The sequence below is a fragment of the Pleurodeles waltl genome, chromosome 12 (genome assembly GCF_031143425.1).
Source record: "Pleurodeles waltl isolate 20211129_DDA chromosome 12, aPleWal1.hap1.20221129, whole genome shotgun sequence".
NCBI lineage: Eukaryota > Metazoa > Chordata > Amphibia > Caudata > Salamandridae > Pleurodeles > Pleurodeles waltl.
The window spans coordinates 124,729,174-124,753,241 of record NC_090451.1 but is presented as its reverse complement, the minus strand read 5'-3'; the positions used below and the strand labels follow the sequence as shown (position 1 = coordinate 124,753,241).

Here is a 24,068-nt window from a genome sequence, read left to right as displayed (position 1 = left end):
GTCTGTAGACTATGTTAGCACAAGAGGACTGAAACAGCAGCTTTTGCTGCCTAGGCCATAGATACCACCCTGACAGCACCCGATCTCAAAAGCACTAAGCAGGTTCGGGCCTTGGTACTAGGGCAGGCGGCATTCCACCACAAATTCTTTCACTCGCTCACGGGCCCGGAAGGTTCAGATTCATCTCTTGGTAACCAACCGCTTGTCCCAGCACACGTTTGTGGTTGCTGCTTGTCTGCTTTTACGTCATCTCGAGGCAATGTGTTGTTTAGGCCCCGGATTGCAGAGCAAACCCGCTGGTTCGGCTTTCGGGCCGATCACTCCCCGGCAGGCCCCACACCTCTGTCCTGCGTCTCGGCCCGCAGCAGCCTCATTCCGCTCAGGCGGTTTCCCCGACGGTCTCCGATCCACTTCTTATTATCGGGCCCACCAGGTCCCACACCCGTCGCGGCCCATGGAGCGCCCCTGACCCCTTCCCGGCCCCGGCCACCATGGGGAGGGAGGGGAAAACCAGGGCGGGGGGCCAGGGAATCGCGCCACCGCCGGTCCGGGCCTACCTCAGTCTCCTCTGCGGCCAGCACCTCTTCCGCCTTGGGGTCCGCGGCCCCGCCTCCAGGCCACCCGGGCCGCCGCCTCCGCTCTACCGCAGCGGGCTGCACCTCAAATCCGTCTCCCAGCTGCCATCTTGACCTGGGGGAGCCACGGAAAAACTCCAATCCGCCAAATCCTCAGTCTCATGGGGCAGAGAGGGCCGGAAAGTCGCCACACGGGACGGGCAGGATAAAAGAACTCAGTTGAAGCGTTCACGATGCTGATGTGCACGGATAATGATTTTTTGAGAGGCGGATGACGGAGTGGTCCTGAGCACAACGAAAGTGGGACCGTCATCTTGACGCCTTGGCCACGCCCCCTGGCTCACCAATATTAATGCAGTCCCGTCTGTATAATGATGTGAGTGCAGCTTGGGGTATTGTTTTCACTTCACAATGCCAAACCGGTTGGATTTGAAAATCAAAGATCCTCGTGGTCGGGGGACAGCAGATACATAATTAAATACCAAAAACTTGTTTTTAGCTTTCAAGGAGGACTATGATTTACCTGTGACAACTATAAAAACAGAATTAACAGGGTGCGTGGACAACAAATGTTTGTTAATTTCAAAACAGTATGTTTTATTCATCTAGCATACACATTTCTTTTTTTTTAATGGCACTGCAGAGATTCGAACTCAGGATCTCCTATTTACTAGGCAGGCACTGTAACCAACTAAGCCACAGCGCCATGCACATAGGTGTTCTCGTACAGTAATTACAGTGTAAGTCTCAAAGGCACATAGGGGGTCATTACAACCCTGGCGGACGGTGTTAAAGCTGCGGTAATACCGCAAACAGTCCGGCGGAAAAATAAAAGGGAATTATGACCGTGGCGGAAACAGCCAAAATAGACAGCCACTTTAACACTCCGACCGTCCCGGCGGTACAGACAAGCAGCGCGGCGGTCACCGCCAACAGACAGGCGGAAGACAAAGTACCGCCCACAGTATTACAACATACCAATCCGTCACCTTTTCCGGGGCGGATTCACTGTGGATAAAAACATGGCAGAAACAGCTTTTGCAATGGGAAAACGCTCACCTGAACACACTCCACGAGGGAGGAGGCCACCATGGAGCCCAAACTCCAAATACTCCCTGCGATTGTGTTCCTGCTCCTCTACGAACACCAGCAACGGCAGCTCCGAAGACAACGGTGAGTACTGCACCTACGACATAGGGGAGGGGGGGAGGCAAAAGTCAGGGACACACACACGCAACACCCCTACCCCCACTCCGACCCTCACTCACTACAATACACACACCAATGCATATCCAAACATTACAGTAACAACCCCCAACCCCCCCCAGAAGAATGCAAAGACAAAAGGAAATGAGTGCAACCATTGTAATATATCAAAATACAGTAAGCTCATATATACAGAAATATATACATCACGATTAGTAGTGCAGGTATGCATATTTCAATGTCCGTGGACCACTGGGCCCACAACGCATGGGCGAGGCCCACACTAGATACCTGTCCACAAATGGAGAGAACACTGCAGGGGCATCAGATAGAAATACAACAGGCACCTCAGGGGGAGCTGAAGGGGGGCACCTCAGCCGGATGACTGCACCACGCCAGATCCACGACGGGGCTCCATGCCCATTGATGTATCCTGGGGAGTGCAAAGCCACAGTCTCTCAAGTCTCTACAGTGGTTGGTTTGCCCACTGTACCATCCTGGGGAGTGAAAAGCCACAGTCTCTCAAGTCTCTACAGTGGTTGGTTTGCCCTCTGTACAATCCTGGGGAGTGCAAAGCCACAGTCTCTCAAGTCTCTACAGTGGGTGGGTTGCCCACTGTACCATCCTGGGGAGTGCAAAGCCACAGTCTCTCAAGTCTCTACAGTGGTTGCTTTGCCCACTGTACCATCCTGGGGTTTGCAAAGCCACAGTCTCTCAAGTCTCTACAGTGGGTGGGTTGCCCACTGTACCATCTAGGGGAGTGCAAAGCCACTGTCTCTCAAGTCGATGCATGTCTCCACAGGTTCTGGAGGGGGACTGGTGCCCAGAGTGCTTCATCCTGTGAAGGATTCAGGTAGTGGATGCAGTTCCCCACTGGTCCTGGAGGGGAACTGGGGCCCAGAGTGCTTCATCCTGTGAAGGATTCAGGTAGTGGATGCAGTTCTCCACTGGTTCTGGAGGGGGACTGGTGCCCAGAGTGCTTCATCCTGTGAAGGATTCAGGTAGTGGATGCAGTTCTCCACTGGTTCTGGAGGGGGACTGGTGCCCAGAGTGCATCACGCTCCCCGTGACGGTCTCAGTTCCGTCACTGTCCCAGCTGCACATGGGCTAACGATGCTTGAGTTGGCGGTCTTTGCCCTGTTCAACAGTGCTTGACTTTGCTGTCTCTGACCTGTTCAGCAGTGCCTGCCATGGCGGTCTGTGCCCTGTTCAGCGGTGCTTCACTTTGCTGTCTCTGACCTGTTCAGCGGTGCTTGCCATGGCGGTCTTTGCCCTGTTCAGTGTTTTTTTGCCATGGCGGTCTTTACCCTGTTCAGCGGTGCTTGACTTTGCGGACTCTGACCTGTGCAGCGGTGTGTGGCATGACGGTCTCTCAGTGCCAAGCGGGGCTGTGGCTGCCGGTGCCCTCCTGGGCACTGACTCTGGCGGTGGTCTCCTGACCAGTGACGATTGTGCTGCCCTCCTGTGCACTGACTCTGGCGGTGGTCTCCTGACCAGTGACGATAGTGCTGCCCTCCTGGGCACTGACTCTGGCGGTGGTCTCCGGACCAGTGACGATAGTGCTGCCCTCCTGGGCATCGACTCTGGCGGTGGTCTCCGGACCAGTGACGATGGGGTTGGCGGGGGCGTCCTGGCCAGCGCGGAGGATGGCGGCCTTCTCCGCCGTGCTGCTCTTCCCAGACTTTGGAGACTTCTTCTGCCCCTTCACCTTGTGAGGAGTCACAGCTGACTCGGCACTCCCCCCGGGACCCTTGTGAGCGGCTTTGCCGGCAGGAGTCTTCACCCTTTCCCGTCGGGCACTGTCCAACTTCTGGTGCTTTACAGGGGGTAGACTGGCAGTGCTTTGGCTCCGTGTCACACTGGCTGCCCTGGTGCCAGGTGCACTCCATATACCTCTAACACGCACCACTGGAACCAGACTTTTTTTGGCTGAGGTGCTAGTACGGGACCTATGAATTGTAGGGGTGGGGGTGGTGGGAAAGAGGTCAACGTTGCTCAGGAAAAGTTTCTGACGAACACTGGGTTGGCTAGCTGGAGGGGGTCTGGGAGTGGAGGAAGAGGAGGTGGTTGTAGGAGGTGTAACTTTAGATGATTTGGGTGCAGGTACATGTTCTGGAGGCTGTCATGAGGTGGATGGATGTTGGGTGTGTGGGTGCCCGCGTTTGTGTACTTTGGGAGGGGGCGTCACAGACACACTGGGAGAGGACACAGGGGACGTGTAAATGGTAGTGGGGGTGGTGAGTGCAGGTGAGCGGGGTGTGGTGCTGGGTGTTCTGGTGTGAGTCCTAGTGGCTGTAGATGTAGTGCATGCATGTGAGAGTGTAGATGAGACTGGGAGGGAGGAGGGAGACGACGACGAGGGGGACACAGTGGAGGCAGTGGATGTTGCTGTGTCTGTATGTGGGTGATGCTTGTGTGAGTGCCTGTGGGATGTGTGGTGCCTATGTTTGCCTGAGCTGCCCTTGTGTGTTGAGGTGTGTGCATGCTGGTCTGATGGTGTGCTTGCGATAGGCTGGGGTACAGGGGACTGGGTCTGGGTGGAGGAAGTTGGAGGGGGGAGGCTAGACACAGGGACAATGGCTGCCATCAGTGCTGAGGCCAGAGATTGCAGGGTTCAATGAAGGGCAGCTTGACCAGAATGAATGCCCTCTAGGAATGCATTAACGTTTTGCAACTCCCTTTCTACACCCTGGATGGCATTCACAATGGTAGACTGCCCAACAGTGAGTGACCTGAACAGGTCAATGGCCTCCTCACTGAGGGCAGCAGGGGTGACTGGGGCAGGGGCTGAGGTACCCGAGGCGAAGGTGATGCCCACCCCCCTGGGTGAGTGGGCACGGAGCGAAGGATGAGGGGCAGCTGGGAGGGCGGTGCTGGTAGCGGCTGTACCTGTAGAAGTGGTGGGCACAGATGGTGCCGCCACCACAAGGGAGCTCCCATCAGAGGACGAGTCCGTGTCGCTGTCTGCTGATCCGGTGACCGACGTGAAGCTCCCTTCGCCCTCCGTCCCACTGGTGTATTCGGAGTCTGTGGTGTGGCCCTCCATGGCCATGTGGGATGCAGCTCCCTCGTGCTCCGGTGCCACTGTACCTCCGCTTGATGATGCTGATGCACAAAAGAACAGGGAGAGCACAAAAAGGGGGGGGGGGGAGGAAACTGAAGAAAGACAGGTTGAGTGCATGGCTTACCACTACAGTTGGTGGACAATACAGACATAGCAGCCCCCTGCACTACGCCGTGCTCTTGGCCTCTACAGATGCAGTTCCTGGGATATGGCCTACATGGCTATGAGTGTAATCTTTCCACATAGATGACACAGGGGCATGTATACCTGTACTTGACACTCTACAGAGGTGGGGTGGAGTGGCACATAGCCTGCATTCCGGAGGGGCCTAGCCTGCGGAACTCGCCCTGGCCTAGGGAAACCCACAGCCCTCCTCCCCCACCCAGACCCCTCACTGCGCGCAAAGTCATCAGAATGTGAGTGTACTAACCCCCTTGTGTCTGCTGTGATGCCCTCAAGCGCCCATCCAACTCAGGGTAGGCCACCGCCAGGATCCGGAACATCAGGGGGGTCATGGTGCGACGGGCACCCCTCCCACATTGGGAGGCCATCCCCAGCTGAGCCTCCGCCGTCTTCTTGCTCCAGCGGCGAATGTCCTCCCCATCTTTTACGGCAGTGGGTGCTCCGTCTCTGGTGGACCCCCAGGGTCCCGACTTCCTTGGCGATGGCACACCAAATATCCTTCTTCTGGTGGGCGCTGACCTACATGACATGTACAGGGGAAGAAGAGAAGTCATTAGCAACAGCACCGTTGAAGTGAGTGGCCCACATCCCTGCCCTTGCCATGTGGCGGATGCATTCACACTCCTTCATGCTTGCATAACTCTGCCCCCTTCCTACTTACATCCAGGCCTCTCCACCCAGGCATAGCCCATACAACTTGCACTCTATGTACTCAACTGTTGGTCTGGAGGACCGTAGAGTAGTGTGTACTGGGGAGGACCCGGTCCACAAGCTTCTCCAACTCCTATGCAGTGAAGGCAGGGGCCCTTTCCCCAGACACACGAGCCATTGTCTCTTCCAGACCGAGGTCACAGCAGCACTTGCAGTGTAGGTCCTCTCCTGTCGAAGATCAGGTATCGAGTGATTCAACAGATAGAAAATGGCGGTGACGTCCGCGGCGGTGCGTATCATCACCGCCGGCGCACTTCGTCATTGGCTCCTGGGACCCATAGGGTCCAATGTTAACCAATGCAGCATTGCACCGCGGTCTTCAACCGCCTACCGCGACGGTGTACAACGCCAGCGCAGCTACCTCACATCCAATTGTCCCAGTTTAGAGGTCAGGCAGCCGCCATTTTAGGGGCCCACATGGCTTCATTTATAACTGTGTCACACATACCTAGGCCTGGACTCAACACACTTACAGACAACTTTTTGGATTATGTTTCGTGTACTGTGTAGCTGTAGGTACATACCTCTGAGTTGCTTGACTCTGTGGTCGCTGTTGTCCTTCCTTCCACCGTCAGCTGGGACATGTGAGGAGATGGCGGAATCCTTCGGTGTACCGACCGCGGGTGGACCTGTTGACAATGGAGGAGCGACATTTAATCATCACCTACAGGTTTGATCGTGCCACAATCCAGGAACTGTGTACCCAGTTGGAGCCAGATCTGATATCACCAATCCGCCATCCCACAGGAATCCCCCCTGAAGTGCAGGTGCTGTCAGTACTCCATTTCCTTGCAAGTGGGTCATTTCAAACAACCGTGGCCATGGCATCAGTGATGTCCCAGCCTAGTTTTTCCAAAGTGTTGTCCAGAGTGTTGTCTGCCCTGCTAAAACATGTGAGGAGCTACATCATTTTCCCTCAGGAGGAGGATTTGGCTACTGTTAAAGGTGACTTCTATGCCCTGGGACATATCCCCAATATCATAGGTGCCATTGATGGTACCCATGTGGCTTTGGTCCCCCCCCCCCCCCCCCACAGGAGTGAACAGGTGCACAGGAACCTGAAGAGTTATCATTCGATGAATGTACAGATGGTATGTTTGGCAGACCATTACATCTCGCAGGTAAATGCTATGTTCCCTGGCTCAGTGCATGACGCCTACATCCTGCGGAATAGCAGCATCCCGTATGTGATGGGTCAACTCCAGAGGCACCGTGTGCGGCTATTAGGGGACTCTGGTTACCCCAACCTGTCATGGCTATTGACCCCAGTGAGGAATCCCAGGACCAGGGCAGAGGAACGCAACAATGAGGCCCATGGGCGGACTAGGAGGGTGATCGAACGCACCTTCGGCCTCCTGAAGGCCAGGTTCAAGTGCCTGCATGTGACAGGTGGTTCCCTATTCTACTCACCAAGGGAGGTGTGCCAGATCATCATCGCCTGCTGTATGCTTCACAATCTTGCTTTGCGATGCCAGGTGCCTTTTCTGCAGGAGGATGGTCCAGATGACGGTGTTGTGGCAGCTGTGGAGCCTGTGGACAGTGATGAGGAGGAAGCATAGGAAGAAGACATTAATAACAGGGACTCTGTCATACAGCAATATTTCCAGTGACACACAAGTGAGAACACATTTGTTTACTATTACATTTACTTTCACACTTCTACCTCTATCCTGTCTGTCAATTTGAAGCAGTATATGCTAACTGAGTGGTACATTTCCATTACGGTTTCACAGGTGTGGTTACCAACGTGTGTCATCTGCTTGCATCCTTCATGGGATTGTGATGTGTGACATAGGTATGTTGACATTACATTTTCGAACGGATTTTGTCATTGTCCTAGCTAATACACATTTTCTAAATCAAAGACTGACTCCAGATTGTTTTGTGGTTCAAGGGTGTTTATTGAAGTGCTAATTATTGGAGGGGGTGGCAAAATGGTGATGGGTGATGGTGCAGGAATGTCCATGGCAGAGTCCAGTCTATTAGTCTCACAGGTGCACTGCCCATATGGGCATAGGAAGTGGAGCTGGAACAGTTCCAATCTGGACAGGGTGACAAAGTGGGACAGTGGGATGACAATCAGGGTGGTCTCATTTCCTGGCGGGGGTCTTGCCATCTTGCTCTGTCCTGTTTCTGGATCTCAGGGACCGCTTGCGGGGTGGTTCTCCGTCTGCAGGGGGTGGAGTGCTGGTGTGGTGGTCCTGTTGGGCGTCCTGTCCACTAGCACCAGCGGAGGTGGTGGGCAGTTCATCGTCTAGGCTAGTGTCAGGGGCCCCTTGGAGTGCCACGGTGTCCCTCATGGTCTTCTGTATATGCTTCAGCACCCCTACTATGGTGCCCAGGGTGGAGCTGATGGTTCGGAGCTCCTCCCTGAACCCCAAACACAGTTCGTCCTGCATGCGCTGGGTCTCCTGAAACTTTGCCATGACTGTCGCCATCGTCTCCTGGGAGTGGTGGTATGCTCCCATGATGGAGGAGAGGGCCTCGTGGAAAATGGGTTCCCTTGGCCTGTCTGCCCCCTGTTGTACAGCAGCCCTCCCAGTTCCCCTGTGTTCCTGTGCCTCCGTCCCCTGGACCGTGTGCCCACTACCACTGCCCCCAGGTCCCTGTTGTTGTTGGGGTGGTGGGTTATCCTGGGTTCCCTGTAGTGGTGGAAACACAGCTGATTGACGTGTCCTGGGAACAGAGGTATGGGCCCACTGGGTGGGTGCTGTGCTGTGCTGGTGTTACCATAGGGTGGAAGGTCAGTGTTGGGCTGTCCCTGTGCGAGGGGAACCAACTGTCCCGAGGCCCACGATGGTCCGGGCTGGTCATCTTGATCCAGTTGGCCAGAGCTGCTGTCATCACTGTGGGCCTCTTCTGGGGTGGGGTAGAGATATCTGGACCCTCCTGTCTGGTGGCGATAGGTAGTGGTCCTGTAGGGGTATAAAAGCATGATTATTGCATGTGTGTGTGTCATGGTGTGCAATGGGTGGGTGAGCGTGTACCCCAGTGCTAGCTTTCCTGTGTGGGGGCTTGTGTGATGATGGTTAGGGGTTGTTATGGGTATGTGCAGTGGGCATGCTTTAGTGATGGGTGTCCATGCTTTGTTGTGTCATGCAGGGCTTGGTGTTGGGATGTGTGGTTTGTGTTATTAGTACATTAGTGAGGAGTTGGAGTGAAAGGGGAGGGGGCGAGGGTGGGGGTGTGTGATAGCATGCAGGTAGGGTGGGGGATATGATAGTTAAGATTTGACTTACCAGTGTCCATTCCTCCACCGACTCCTCCGAGTCCCTCTGGAAGCATGATGATCAAGACCTGCTCCTCCCATGTTGTTAGTTGTGGGGGAGGAGGTGGGGGTCCGCCGCCAGTCCGCTGAATCGCGATGTTGTGCCTGGAGACCACAGAACGCACCTTCCCCTGTAGGTCGTTCCACCTCTTCCTGATGTCCTCCCGATTTCTTGGGTGCTGTCCCACTGCGTTGACCCTGTCGACGATTCTTTGCCATAGCTCCATCTTCCTACCTATGGAGGTGTGCTGCACCTGTGATCCAAATAGCTGTGGCTCTACCCGTACAATTTCCTCCACCATAACCCTGAGCTCCTCCTCCGAAAACCTGGGGTGTCTTTGGCGTGCCATGGGGTGGTGTAGGTGATGTGTGGGTTGGTGTATGTGGTGATGTGTAGTAGTGTGTGGGGTTTTGAACGTGGATGTTGTGTGGGTGATGGTGTTGTGTGCCTCTGTGTGGTGGGGTTCTCTATTGCTGTGCTCTTTCTCTGTCGCCTTCGTCTCAAATTTTTGGTCGTAGGCGTTTGTGGGTGATGTGGGTGTGTGTTTTATATTGTGTTGGGTGTGTGGGAGTGGTCTTTGTATGTGTATCAGGTGTGTGTATTTGGAATTGTCCAATGTGGCAGTGTTTTGGAGATGTGTGTGTATTTTGAGCGCAGCGGTGTGTACCGCCAATGGAATACTGCGGTTGAAAGACCGCCGCATGGATTCGTGTGTCGTAATAGCATCGGCGTGTTTCTGTTGGCGTGACGTTGGAGGATTTGTTTTCGCCAGTTTATCACTGACCTTTGGTGTGGCGGACTTGTGTGGGTGTCTGAATTTCGGTGGATTCCGAGATGTGGGTCATAATAGCTGTGGCGGATTTCCGAAGCCGAGGCGGTGTATTGGCGGTCTTCTGCACGGCGGTAAGCGGCTTTTACCGCCAATGTTGTGATGACCCCCATAGTATTTATACTTTTGTTATTTTGTTTTACCTACTAACAAAAAAGAAGACGGAGAAGAAATCCTGATAATGGAATGGAAAAAAATACAAAATAGGTCATGAAAAATGCATATCACTATACGTACCTATATGTTCTTATTTTGTAATGTTTTCAAATGTGTGAACGCCATACAGGGGTAGACGAAATGCTCAAAACTTACATTAAACACAACAATATTAGAGTGCAATGATAAAGGTTACCAATCAGTGCTTTAAATGGAAATAGAGAAGTGCAGTTACTCTGTAATAGAGTACTTGCTTGTTTCTGTGAAGTGCCGGTACTCTCCAATTAAAAGTATTACGTTTTTCTTCAGATATGTGGGTACTCTCCCTCTCAAAATAAAAAAGTGCCGGTACTCAGTACCGGAGAGTACCGGCCCATTTAAAGCACTGTTACCAATTTAAGCAATATAATTAAACTAAGACTTACATCACCCATGCTCTCCTTCCTACACCTCTCGTGACCTCTGGCCACCCCATCTAAAACTCAACACTCTCCGAGTGAAAGTGCCTTTTTGTTGTGCAGACCGGATTCAAACAGCACTTCAAAAAGTGCACTATGAGAAGCCCATGAAAACATGGCAGAGGCTGGTGTCACAGCAACAGGAGGGGTCCTGTTACCCATCAATGGCTATAAAGTGTTTCTGGTAAAAACCATCTGCCACCAGAGCTCACTTGTATACCAGAATAAACAACAGCCCTATATGCTGTTACTTTAAGCGGTTAAGTTGCATACGTTAATTTTCGAATTAATTTTCTAAAAAAATCCTTGAGTAGAGATGAGGCACTGCTACTTGGCCAGAGCAAAACCGGGATTGGAGCGACAGGTGTCACTCGAGGTGGATAAGACTTAGGGGGTCATTACAACATTGGCGGTAAAATCCTCTTACCGCCATACAGAAGACCGCCAACACACCGCTGCGGCCGGGGAATTCCACCACAGCTATTATGACCCACATCTCGGAATCCGCCGAAATTTAGACACCCACACAACTCCGCCACACCAAAGGTCAGTGATAAACTGGTGAAAACAGAACCTCCACCGTCACGCCAACAGAAACACGCCCATGCTATCACGACCCACGAATCCACGCGGCGGTCTTTCAACCGCGGTATTCCATTGGCGGTACACACCGCCGCACTCAAAATACACACACATTTACAAAACACAACCACACTGGACAATTCGAAATACACACACCTGATACACATACACACACCACTCCCACACACCAAATACAATATAAAACACACACCCACATCACCCACAAACCCCTACGACAACAATTGCGACTGAAGGCCAGAGAGACACCACCATCTACAAACTAGCATCCACAGGCACTCAACACCATCACTCACACAACATCCACGCACCTCACACAACACACCTCTAAATATCACCCCACAAATCACAACACACACCACCCAACACATCACCCACACCACCCCATGGCACCGCAAAGACACCCCAGGTTTTCTGAAGAGGAGCTCAGGGTCATGGTGGAGGAAATCATCCGGGTAGAGCCACAGCTATTCGGATCACAGGTGCAACACACCACCATAGCTAGGAAGATGGAGCTATGGCGCAGAATTGTGGACAGGGTCAACGCAGTGGGACAGCACCCAAGAACACGGGATGACATCAGGAAGAGGAGGAACGACCTACGGGGGAAGGTGCGTTCCGTGGTCTCAAGACACCAGATAGCGGTTCAGAGGACTGGCGGCGGACCCCCACCTTCTCCCCCAGAACTAACAACATGGGAGAAGCATATTCTTCCCCCAAGTTAGCATTTCCTCATAACTATTAATATATAGGCGTCAGTCTGGTCCCTTTCAAGTTGTTGAAGTTCCAGAACCATCCCCAGCTGCCCTTCCTGAGGCTGAGGTAAATCAGAATACCGTACATCCTGGTCTTCCTGCCAAAAGGTACAACCCATTGGTCCGTTTCTGGATACAGTTTGCATACCCCATTCAGGGCAAAAAAACTAACAGGGAAGTTGCTGGCAGGCTAATGCTAATTAGCCTACTTGGAATTCAGACAGGCAAAGTCTAAGTATTTAAATATTACCTTTCCTGTATATCTTTAGAAAATCGAAATTCACTATTGAATTTTAATAAGTTTGCACAGCAGTGGTTGAATAATTTATGTAGCTTATTCCAAACTAGTTAGCAAAAGTAGTATTTTACTTGCTTTTTAGTTTTCTCATAGTATCAGTTACATCCCTGTGCAGTGAAAATAGGTTTTAGAGGCTAGTCGCTGTAGGAACATGACAACATGAGATTCTTAAATGGTCCCCTTTAAATACTAAGCATGCTACCTTGTGGAGTACAAGTCCTGTTTAGGATGACTTGCTCAATATTAGTTGTAAGCAGAACTAGTGGAACTTCACTCCGTGGGATTCAACGGAATTATGTAAATACTTTGTGAGATTCTGCTAAGATCCGCCAACAGGCAGAAATATGTATGTTGTGCTGTTGGTGCTGCAATTTAGCATCAGTAGTGGGAGCAGACCTGAAAAATCTGCTCGAACAGCACCAGGCAGTGATCAAGGGCACTAGGCCATTCAAGGTGCTTTTTGCTGCTGCTCAAGTACAAAATCTACTCAAGCAGCAGCAAATGTACTTGAGAGGCAGCCTGCGACTACCCATGCTAGAAAATGGTGAGAGGATGCAAAATCTTGCTTGCGCTCACATTTCGGGAGCCTCGCAGGAAAAATTCCACCACAATGTGATTGGCGGATTTTAGACAGAACTCCATCTTACAAGAGTAAAGGGCAGTTGCCAAATCCCATCAATTCTGCACCTGGAATGAAAGATTTCTGATCACATCTACTCAATATTTAAATGTAGGATTTCTATCTGTCAAAAAAAGTTATTCTAAAGACCAGGCAAAATTTCCATTACAATGGCATAAGTAGCATAATTATCATAATTCTTGCACTACTCTTGCTATGCAAAATTAAAATTATTACCTATTATCCCACATTGCAGAAATATGCATTGTTTGCTGTAAAAAATGTAACTTGAATCCACCACTCATAGTGAAAAATAAGCACAAATGCATGGGAAAATGCAAATGATAGACAATGAGCAGCTTTTTTTCGCTCTGCTTTTGTTGTTTTTGCACAATTACATTAGTTTTACAATGAAATGAATCTGCACTTTGCACCCAGATAGAGAGCCAAATACCAGTTTTGCATTTCACATAAATGCTCAAGTTGCAAGAATTTCACACTCCCCTAGTTATTTTGCCAGGTTTAAATTTGAGGTGGGCGGAACTTGTGGAGTTCAACTCTGCAGAAGTCCACGGAGTTACATAAAAAACTTTGTGAGATTCTGCTGAGCTCAGCAAAAGGGTGGAAATTGGCATGTTGTGGTGCTCATGCTGATTTTTAGCATCGGGAGACAATTCCACACTGTAAATCGTTGTGAACAGCACCATGCTCTGTGGGCCATAGGGAGCTGCTATTTAAGTTAACTTTGCTGCCTCTCAAATAGGTTTTCTACTCAAGCCTCAGCTTTCTTACTGTGAATGGTTGAGACTGCCTGCCACTGTTCGCAGTGAGAAAATCTTGCTGGGTGCCCCCCATCACTCATGCTAGATGATGCCAACTCCCATTTGTGCTCGCCAACTTAAATTTGATGAAACGCACATGAGAAAAATCCCGCCACACGGAGGTTGGAGGAATTTGTCAAGAACTCTGCGTTGCAAGCGTAACACGGAGTGGAAAAATGTCACCAACTCCACCAGTGGAGCAGAATTTATCTTACTACTAGTTTCCATGTAGGTATGAATGTTGCATTAGTCAGGCTGCACTTGTAGGTCTAAAGCCATATTTTTCCCTTGTCTGCCTAGTAAATGTCACAGTGGATATTGAAGTCCACAGGTAACACTGTATTTTCCAAGTTACTAGTGCAGTTTCCCACACACTATACTATGGCCTTACTGGAAAGGTAAATATGCCGGTTTTTGTTGATCCAGGTTTGCCATGTTTAAGGGATCAGAGCACATACAGTAGGAACTCGAGAGTAGTATCCCAGTGCGCAGATTTCAAACACTAGCAATACCAGTGAGCAAAAGAAGGGGTTGACCATGCAAAAAGGTGCAGTTTCTATAAAATTTTAATACTGCATCAGAAGTTTAGAGAATTTAAACATAACATTCTAAATGTGGTTTTAATCAGTAGGATTGTATTACAGACAAAGCATTTAGAACAGAATTTTAACATCAGGTGTAGATCGAAACCTGAATATACCTTATCAGATATGGCCTTCAGATCTGAACACAATGGTCCAGATGTGGACTCTGAAAGTAGTAGTACTACTCCACATGAGGCTTTCAGACATTCACACACTATTCCAGAGATGATTTTAGGCAAAGGATATAACACTTTCGTTGAAGCCAAGAGAAGTTGAGAAAGCTATACAGATTATGCCAACACAGGTGCATGCAGTATTCCAAAGCAACCAGAGCTGAAAGCAGTACTACAAGCAAAGTCTCCATGAGTGGACACACAGCTTCTCAAAGGCCCTCTGGAAATTAACATAATATAAACAGAGCTGTCTTTTAAACCTAAGTACAATATTCCAGACGATAATTCTATCAGTGTATTTAGCACTTTAGCTGTGGCTTCCAGAAATTGGTACTTTACTCCAGATGAGGCCTCCAAAACAGGGCACAGGCTCCAGAGTTGACCACCAGAGATATTCCCAATAAAGTGTTGCCACCATAATTGAACACAATGTTCCAGGGAGGCCTACAGAAATAGCTCAATATGCAAGATGTGGTACTCAAACATTCAAAGAGTTGTAGCAAAATTCTAAGTCAGGCATCAAGAACTGGACACAATATTTCAGATGGGGTGCGAGGCACTTGACACAATACTGCAGATGAGGGTACCAAGGCAGACACAATATTTCAGAAGTCTCTAGAACTGGATACAAAACTTGAGGTGAAGCGTCCATAACTGAACACAATACCAAAGATGTGGCCTTAAAAACTTGACACAATGCTATGGATGAAGAATTTTTATTTGGACACAACACACTACGTAATTTTCCAAGCACTCAGAATACTTCAGATCAAGCCTCTAGAATTGAATAAACACCCCGGATACAGCATCCACAAATGAAGACAGTCTCTGGGTTTGGCTCCAAAACTGAAAAAAACACTGCAAGTGCACCGGCCAGAACTAAACAACGCTGTAAGTATGGGCTAAAGTAGTAAAACAAATACTACAACTGGACGCAATACTTCAGGCGTGGCTTGAAGAACAAGATGATATCTGCTGCCTGGAAACATGAAAGTGTGGCCTTTGAGCAAGAAGAAAAACTTCATGGTGTCATTAGGACATGATACAAAATGGCAAAACGACCATTGATAACTGACACTATACTCTATATAAACCCTTCAGTAGCAGACACAATACACCATAGGTGGACACCAGATCCAGAAAAATTATCCCATATGTAGTCTTTAAAAGTAGCATCAATGCTCCTGGAGAGGTTTTCAAAACTTTACCAAAACTACAGATGGAACTTTGTATACTTGGCTCAATACCCTAAGAGGTCTCTGCAGAACTAGACACAACACTTCAGAAGTGGCTCCAGGTTTGGCCATAATAGGATAGATTGGTGTCTAAAGTGGATATCAAATGACCAGGGGAGGCAGCGAGGGCTAGACAGTTTATTCCAAAGGAGCCCTTTAGAAATGTACCCAGCACTCCAGACAGGGCCTTACTTGTGCTGTGCACCCTGTCCAGTTGTAAAAATGCTTGTTTTCTGTTGCTTTTATTAGTGCTCCTTCTGCACCGCTCTATCCCTTTTGGCCTATCTACAGTCTTTTCAGATAAGGGAAATGTATTGTCTCTGGGAATGAGATACGTATGGAATGTCCCCGCATTCTATGCTGGAACAGGTGGATGAGGAATGAGAAAACAAGGCGCAGTGTGAGAGGGTTGAAGCAATGGTGTAACAAAGGTCACAGCGGTGCGGGGGTGGGGGGGCAAGCTCTATGGCCCCCCTCAGAAGAGGACCCTCGCCTGAGAACTCCTGAGTGAGTCTGAAAGGGATCCCCCTCCATGAACTTTGCAGCCTCCCCCATCAATTCTTGTTATGTATCTGGGTTAGAGTGTTGGTCAATTGCTTCCTCTTCATATTGTACTGAACTTGATTAAAGATAAAATATAGTGCACCACTTCTGGTCATCTTTTCTTGAGGAGGCTTGCAATGCGGCTGCCTGTGCTGTAATTATCTGGTTCTGGAGCTTAATTTGAGCTGGCGGTTGACTCTTGGGCACCGGCACTCATTTTCGGGAACCAGAACTTATGTTTCTGATGCAGACATTCACCAAGAGCAAGACAGGGTCAAACACGCAACGCAGTAAGACGGGTGAAGATCTAAACAGGAAAAACAGTGAAAAAGGAAGAACATGGAAGAGTTAAATACATAGGCAGGGAGTGTCTGGTAGTGGATAGACGAGCCACGATGTCAAGTCAGAATTATGCACCCTTGGTATTTGGCACACGAATATATATATATATATATATTTTTGATAAACTATTTTTTATTGTTTTCTGAACATATACAGAAAAGGAGAAAAAAAAATACAGGTTCAAGTACAAGACAAGGACGCATGAAATTTGTATATCTTATCATTACTGTGGCATCATTGTTCGCCAACAACAGTACTGGGTTGCGGCAATCTTGGCAGCTCTTGTCCCCACAGTGTTCCTGTGAAACCTTATGTATCTCATTACTTATCTGGTTTAGGTCATTGAATCTAGCCATCGTCCCCATATCTTTCCGAATTTGTGTGGGGCAGACTCAAATACCAGTCTCTCTTGATTGGCACACCAGTCCACCCCCTTTCTCCATTTTTGGATCGACGGGCCTTTGGGGACGTCCACGCTGTGGCAATATCTCGCTTAGCGACCAACAATGTCGTAGCTGCCAGTGCTCGTTTAGCACGTGATCCTCCCATTTCTTCCATTACCCCCAATAGGATTAGCTTAGCTGATTTTTGTATTTCTTGGCCCAGAGCCCTTCCTATGTCCCGGGTCACCCCTTCCCAGTATTTTTGTAGTTTTTGACAGGTCCATACCATGTGAAAGAAATCTGCTGGTTCATATGGGCATCTTGGGCATTTGGCAGACGGGCAGGCTCCCATTTTATGTAGTTTGGATGGTGTTAAATAGGCCCCATATAAATAGTAGAATTGTATCATGTGGAACCTTGCCAACACCTTGGGTGCCAACAAGGCTTCCCTCCATTCCGTTTCTTCTAGGGGTCCGACCCATGATTCCCACCTAGCCCTAAAAATGGCTAAGTTGTCGGGAGTGTTGTTGATTAAAGCTTTGTAAAGTTGAGCAATGCCTTTCCCCGCCATCTTTCCCATAAGCACTTTGGCCTCTAGTGGGTTAAAGTCTGGTATGGGGCCTGTGGCGGTCAAGTGGGTTCGCATTGCGTGTCTTAGTTGAAGGTATCTAAAGAACTGTGTCTGGTTTCGTCGAAATTCAGTTTGTAGGTCTTTGAATGATTTCATGGCCCTCCCCTTCCATATGTCTCCAACTAGGGAAATACCTATTTGGTCCCATATTGCAAATCCCTCCAGCGTGGCTGAGGCAGACATCCATTTCCCTCATCAGAGCAGAGTCTGGAGGGTTAGAACGGTATTCCAATGAATGTGGTGTAGCGCAGCTCGCCAAGCCAAGAAGACCAATCTGGTTGTTTCCTCCATGTATCGAGGAAGAGATGCTCCGTACAGTATGTCTAGAACCCGCGGAAACCCCAGGAGTGTCAATTCTGTCTTGTACGCCGAATCATCCCATCCCCCATTAAACCAGTCAAGGACCACTATCAATTGGGTAGCCAGGTAATATAGATAGGAGTCTGACGCACCCAGACCTCCGTTGTACATTCCTCTCCGGCAATATTGTACCGCTACTCGATGTCTATTGCCTCGCCATAGAAATCTTCCTGTGATGCTTTTAAGATTTTTGAACCAAGAGTGGGGGATGAGGATGGGAACGTTTTGGAATATGTATAGGAGTCTCGGCAGGACCATCATTTTGTATAGGGCCACCCGCCCCATCACATTCAAGGGGAGGGTCTGCCATCTCTGCATGTCTGTTTTGATCTTTGTTAGCAGTGGAGATACATTTTTGGCCATTGTTAATTCAGGAAGAAGGGTTACCCAAATCCCTAGGTGTTTAAAACTTAATTTGCGTATGGGTATGGTACTCTGCCAATCGAAGCAATCACATGTGTTTTCTAGCGGGATCAGGATTGATTTAGCGGAGTTCGTCCTGAGATTAGTTCATATTTCCTTAGAAGGCAAAGGCTCCTTGGACCCGTTACACTGGGCTCTTCCATATATAGCAGAGAGTCATCTGCTTATAGGGCTATCCTGTCTTCATGAGATGGACCCCATTTCCATCCTCGGTATACTGAGTCCGATCTGATCATCTGGGCTACAGGCTCAATGGCCAGGTTAAACAACAGAGGGGACAAGGGACATCCCTGTCGGGTGCCTCTACGGATGTTGAACCTGTAGGATATGGTCCCATTGACCTGTACGCAGGCCGTAGGGTTAGTGTATAGTGCTTTAATTAGGTGGCAAAATTGTTTTCCCATTCCCGCCTGTCGAAGCACCAGCAGAAGGAATCCCCAGTCCACCGAATCAAAAGCCTTTTCAAAATCTATGAGCAAGAGGGCCAGGCTTCGGGGCAACCGGCGCCTTTCCGCCAAGGCTACATGTAACCGGCGGATACAGTGTCTTGTGCTGCGGGTTGCCATGAACCCACATTGGTAAGGATGGATTAGCTGCAGCAGGACCTTTTTAATGCGAGTGGCAAGGATAGAGGCAAATTTTTTTATTTCTGTTTTAATGATATTGGTCTGTAATCCGCGCAGTGGGGTGAAGGGGGCTGGGTTTTGGGGAGCACCACGATCATGGATGTATCTAGTTCTGGAGGAAAGGTTCCACCTGTTCATATTTCTGCAAAAAGGCGTAGGAGACGTGGAGTCAAGTCTTCTCTAAACGCCTTATAATATTCTGGGGGGAACCCATCAGGACTGGAGTCTTGCCAGCGTTTAATGTTGAGATCGCGGTCCCAATTTCTTCCTCACTAATGGGGTCCTCTAAAAGCTGTGCTTTCACCATAGGTAACTGTGGGTGGGGGATCTCGTCAAGTAGTTGACATGTTTGGTGTAAGTCTATTTGTGTAGATGCTTGGTATAGTGTAGGATAGTAGTTGGCGAAGGCATTCGCAATTTCGGTATGATCTGTAACCAGAGCCCCACCCCTGTCATAAATTTCAGGGACGATCCTAGAGGCCTGGTCCCGGGAGACCAGCCAATACAGCATCCTCCCAGTCTTGTCTCCCCAGACATATATCCTTCCGGTGCTGGCCCTCCATAAATTTTTTGTGGCTTCCAGGGATTGACCCATTATCTCCTCGCGGATTAGGAGGAGTTGTAGTGTCAGTTTCTCGCTTGGGTTTATTACGTTGTCTCTTTCGAGGTTTATTGCATGGAGCTCTAGCTGTGAGATATGTAGCATTTTGGCACGTTCTTGATTACGTATCAGATTTTTAGCCATACCTCGTAATACCGCCTTTCCTGCCGCCCATAGAGTGCCCTGCGAGGTTTCCGAACCTTCATTTAGATGGAAGTATTTGTTCTTTAAAGTATTCATCTTGGATGTGCCTTGCGTTTAGCCGCCACATGGGGCAATGCCGGGGGTGGGTGTAGGAGGCTGGACTGGCTTGTAGTGAGTACCAAGGGGTACTTGCACCTTGCACCAGGCCCAGTTATCCCTTATTAGTGTATAGGGTGTCTAGCAGCTTAGGCTGATAGATAATGGTAGCTTAGCAGAGCAGCTTAGGCTGAACTAGGAGACGTGTGAAGCTACTACAGTACCACTTAGTGTCATATGCACAATATCATAAGAAAACACAATACACAGTTATACTAAAAATAAAGGTACTTTATTTTTATGACAATATGCCAAAGTATCTTAGAGTGTACCCTCAGTGAGAGGATATTAAATATACACAAGATATATATACACAATAGCAAAAATATGCAGTATAGTCTTAGAAAACAGTGCAAACAATGTATAGTTACAATAGGATGCAATGGGGAAACATAGGGATAGGGGCAACACAAACCATATACTCCAAAAGTGGAATGCGAACCACGAATGGACCCCAAACCTATGTGACCTTGTAGAGGGTCGCTGGGACTATTAGAAAATAGTGATAGTTAGAAAAATAACCCTCCCCAAGATCCTGAAAAGTGAGTGCAAAGTGCACCAAAGTTCCCCTAAGGACAAAGAAGTCGTGTTAGAGGAATAATGCAGGAAAGACACAAACCAGCAATGCAACAACTGTGGATTTCCAATCTAGGGTACCTGTGGAACAAGGGGACCAAGTCCAAAAGTCACAAGCAAGTCGGAGATGGGCAGATGCCCAGGAAATGCCAGCTGCGGGTGCAAAGAAGCTTCGACTGGACAGAAGAAGCTGAGGTTTCTGCAGGAACGAAAAGGGCTAGAGACTTCCCCTTTGGTGGACGGATCCCTCTCGCCTTTGAGAGTCGTGCAGAAGTATTTTCCCGCTGAAAGGACGCCAACAAGCCTTGCTAGTCACAAATCGTGCGTTTGCCGTTTTTGGACGCTGCCGGGGCCCAGGAGGTCGCAAATTGGACCTAAAGAGAGAGGGGACGTCGAGCAAGACAAAGAGCCCTCACTAAAGCAGGTAGCATCCGGAGAAGTGCCAGAAACAGGCACTACGAGGATGCGTGAAACGGTACTCGCCGAAGTTGCACAAAGGAGTCCCACGTCGCCGGAGACCAACTTAGAAAGTCGTGCAATGCAGGTTAGAGTGCCGTGGACCCAGGCTTGGCTATGCACGAAGGATTTCCACCGGAAGTGCACAGGGGCCGGAGTAGCTGCAAAGTCGCGTTTCCCAGCAATGCAGCCCAGCAAAGTGAGGCAAGGACTTACCTCCACCAAACTTGGACTGAAGAGTCACTGGACTGTGGGGGTCACTTGGACAGAGTCGCTGGATTCGAGGGACCTCGCTCGTCGTGCTGAGAGGAGACCCAAGGGACCAGTAATGCAGCTTTTTGGTGCCTGCGGTTGCAGGGGGAAGATTCCGTCGACCCACGGGAGATTTCTTCGGAGCTTCTGGTGCAGAGAGGAGGCAGGCTACCCCCACAGCATGCACAAGCAGGAAAACAGTCGAGAAGGCGGCAGGATCAGCGTTACAGAGTTGCAGTAGTCGTCTTTGCTACTATGTTGCAGGTTTGCAGGCTTCCAGCGCGGTCAGCAGTCAATTCCTTATCAGAAGGTGAAGAGGGAGATGCAGAGGAACTCGGATGAGCTCTTGCATTCGTTATCTAAAGTTTCCCCAGAGACAGAGACCCTAAATAGCCAGAAAAGAGGGTTTGGCTACCTAGGAGAGAGGATAGGCTACTAACACCTGAAGGAGCCTATCAGCAGGAGTCTCTGACGTCACCTGGTGGCACTGGCCACTCAGAGCAGTCCAGTGTGCCAGCAGCACCTCTGTTTCCAAGATGGCAGAGGTCTGGAGCACACTGGAGGAGCTCTGGACACCTCCCAGGGGAGGTGCAGGTCAGGGGAGTGCTCACTCCCCTTTCCTTTGTCCAGTTTCGCGCCAGAGCAGGGGCTAAGGGGTCCCTGAACCGGTGTAGACTGGCTTATGCAGAATTGGGCACATCTGTGCCCAAGAAAGCATTTCCAGAGGCTACTCCTCCCCTGCCTTCACACCATTTTCCAAAGGGAGAGGGTGTCACACCCTCTCTCAGAGGAAGTTCTTTGTTCTGCCATCCTGGGCCAGGCCTGGCTGGACCCCAGGAGGGCAGATGCCTGTCTGAGGGGTTGGCAGCAGCAGCAGCTGCAGTGAAACCCCAGGAAGGGCAGTTTGGCAGTACCAGGGTCTGTGCTACAGACCACTGGGATCATGGGATTGTGCCAACTATGCCAGGATGGCATAGAGGGGGCAATTCCATGATCATAGACATGTTACATGGCCATATTCGGAGTTACCATTGTGAAGCCACATATAGGTAGTGACCTATATGTAGTGCACGCGTGTAATGGTGTCCCCGCACTCACAAAGTTCAGGGAATTGGCTCTGAACAATGTGGGGGCACCTTGGCTAGTGCCAGGGTGCCCTCACACTAAGTAACTTTGCACCTAACCTTTACCAGGTAAAGGTTAGACATATAGGTCACTTATAAATTACTTAAGTGCAGTGTAAAATGGCTGTGAAATAACGTGGACGTTATTTCACTCAGGCTGCAGTGGCAGGCCTGTGTAAGAATTGTCAGAGCTCCCTATGGGTGGCAAACGAAATGCTGCAGCCCATAGGGATCTCCTGGAACCCCAATACCCTGGGTACCTCAGTACCATATACTAGGGAATTATAAGGGTGTTCCAGTAAGCCAATGTAAATTGGTAAAAATGGTCACTAGCCTGTTAGTGACAATTTGGAAAGAAATGAGAGAGCATAACCACTGAGGTTCTGATTAGCAGAGCCTCAGTGAGACAGTTAGTCACTACACAGGTAACACATTCAGGCACACTTATGAGCACTGGGGCCCTGGGTTACCAGGGTCCCAGTGACACGTACAACTAAAACATATATACAGTGAAAAATGGGGGTAACATGCCAGGCAAGATGGTACTTTCCTACACAACCCCCCCCCCAAACGAAGGACAATAAGACTAGCCATGACCTGATGAGTCTTCATTGTCTAAGTGGAAATATCTGGAGAGTCCATCTGCATTGGAGTGGCTACTCCCAGGTCTATGTTCCACTGTATAGTCCATTCCCTGTAGGGATATGGACCACCTCAACAATTTAGGATTTTCACCTTTCATTTGTTTTAGCCAAAGTAGAGGTTTGTGGTCTGTCTGAACAATGAAGTGAGTGCCAAACAGGTATGGCCTCAACTTCTTCAGAGCCCAGACCACAGCAAAGGCCTCCCTCTCAATGGCAGACCAACGCTTTTCTCTAGGGGTCAACCTCCTACTAATAAAAGCAACAGGTTGATCCTGGCCCTCAGAATTAAGTTCTGATAGGACTGCCCCTACTCCTAATTCAGATGCATCAGTTTGGACATAGAATTTTTTAGAGTAACAAGGGCTTTTCAGGACAGGTGCAGAGCACATGGCCTGCTTCAGCTCCTCAAAAGATTTCTGACAGTTTGCTGTCCATAATACCTTTTTAGGCATTTTCTTGGATGTGAGGTCATTAAGAGGGGCTGCAATGGAGCCATAGTTCTTAATGAACCTCCTGTAATACCCAGTGAGGCCTAGGAAGGCTCTCACTTGAGTCTGAGTGGTAGGGGGAACCCAATCAATAATTGTTTGGATTTTCCCCTGAAGTGGTGCAATCTGTTCCCCACCAACAAGGTGTCCCAGATAAACCACCTTACCCTGCCCTATCTGGCACTTTGAAGCCTTGATAGTGAGGCCTGCCTTTTGCAGGGCCTCCAAAACTTTCCATAGGTGGACCAGGTGATCATCCCAGCTGGAGCTAAAGACAGCTATATCGTCCAAATATGCTGCACTGAAAGCTTCCAGCCCTTGCAGGACTGTGTTCACCAACCTTTGAAAAGTGGCAGGTGCATTTTTCAAACCAAAAGGCATTACAGTAAACTGGTAATGTCCTCCAATGGTTGAAAATGCAGTCTTAGGTTTAGCATCTTCTGACAATTTGATCTGCCAATACCCTGCAGTCAAATCAAAAGTGCTTAGATACTTGGCAGATGCCAGTGTATCTATAAGCTCATCTGCCCTGGGAATAGGGTGAGCATCAGTTTTGGTTACCAAGTTGAGACCTCTATAGTCTACACAAAACCGCATTTCCTTCTTTCCATCTTTAGAATTGGGTTTTGGTACCAGTACCACAGGAGAAGCCCATGGACTGTCAGAGTGCTCAACCACTCCTAGTTCCAACATTTTCTGAACTTCTTGCTTTATGCAGTCCCTGACATGGTCAGGCTGCCTATAGATCTTACTTTTGACAGGTAAACTGTCTCCAGTATCTAT

The 24,068-nt window shown here is 49.3% G+C and overlaps 1 long non-coding RNA gene across 1 annotated transcript in view; it reads right to left on the bottom strand.

Moving 5' to 3' along the window:
• Positions 1–15,270: 15,270 nt before the first annotated feature.
• LOC138267317 (uncharacterized) overlaps positions 15,271–24,068 on the bottom strand; it is a 56,094-nt gene continuing 47,296 nt past the window's right edge. Inside the window, exon 3 of the long non-coding RNA XR_011199776.1 lies at positions 15,271–15,301. This is a non-coding gene — a long non-coding RNA (uncharacterized lncRNA). The remainder of the gene's footprint in view (positions 15,302–24,068) is intronic.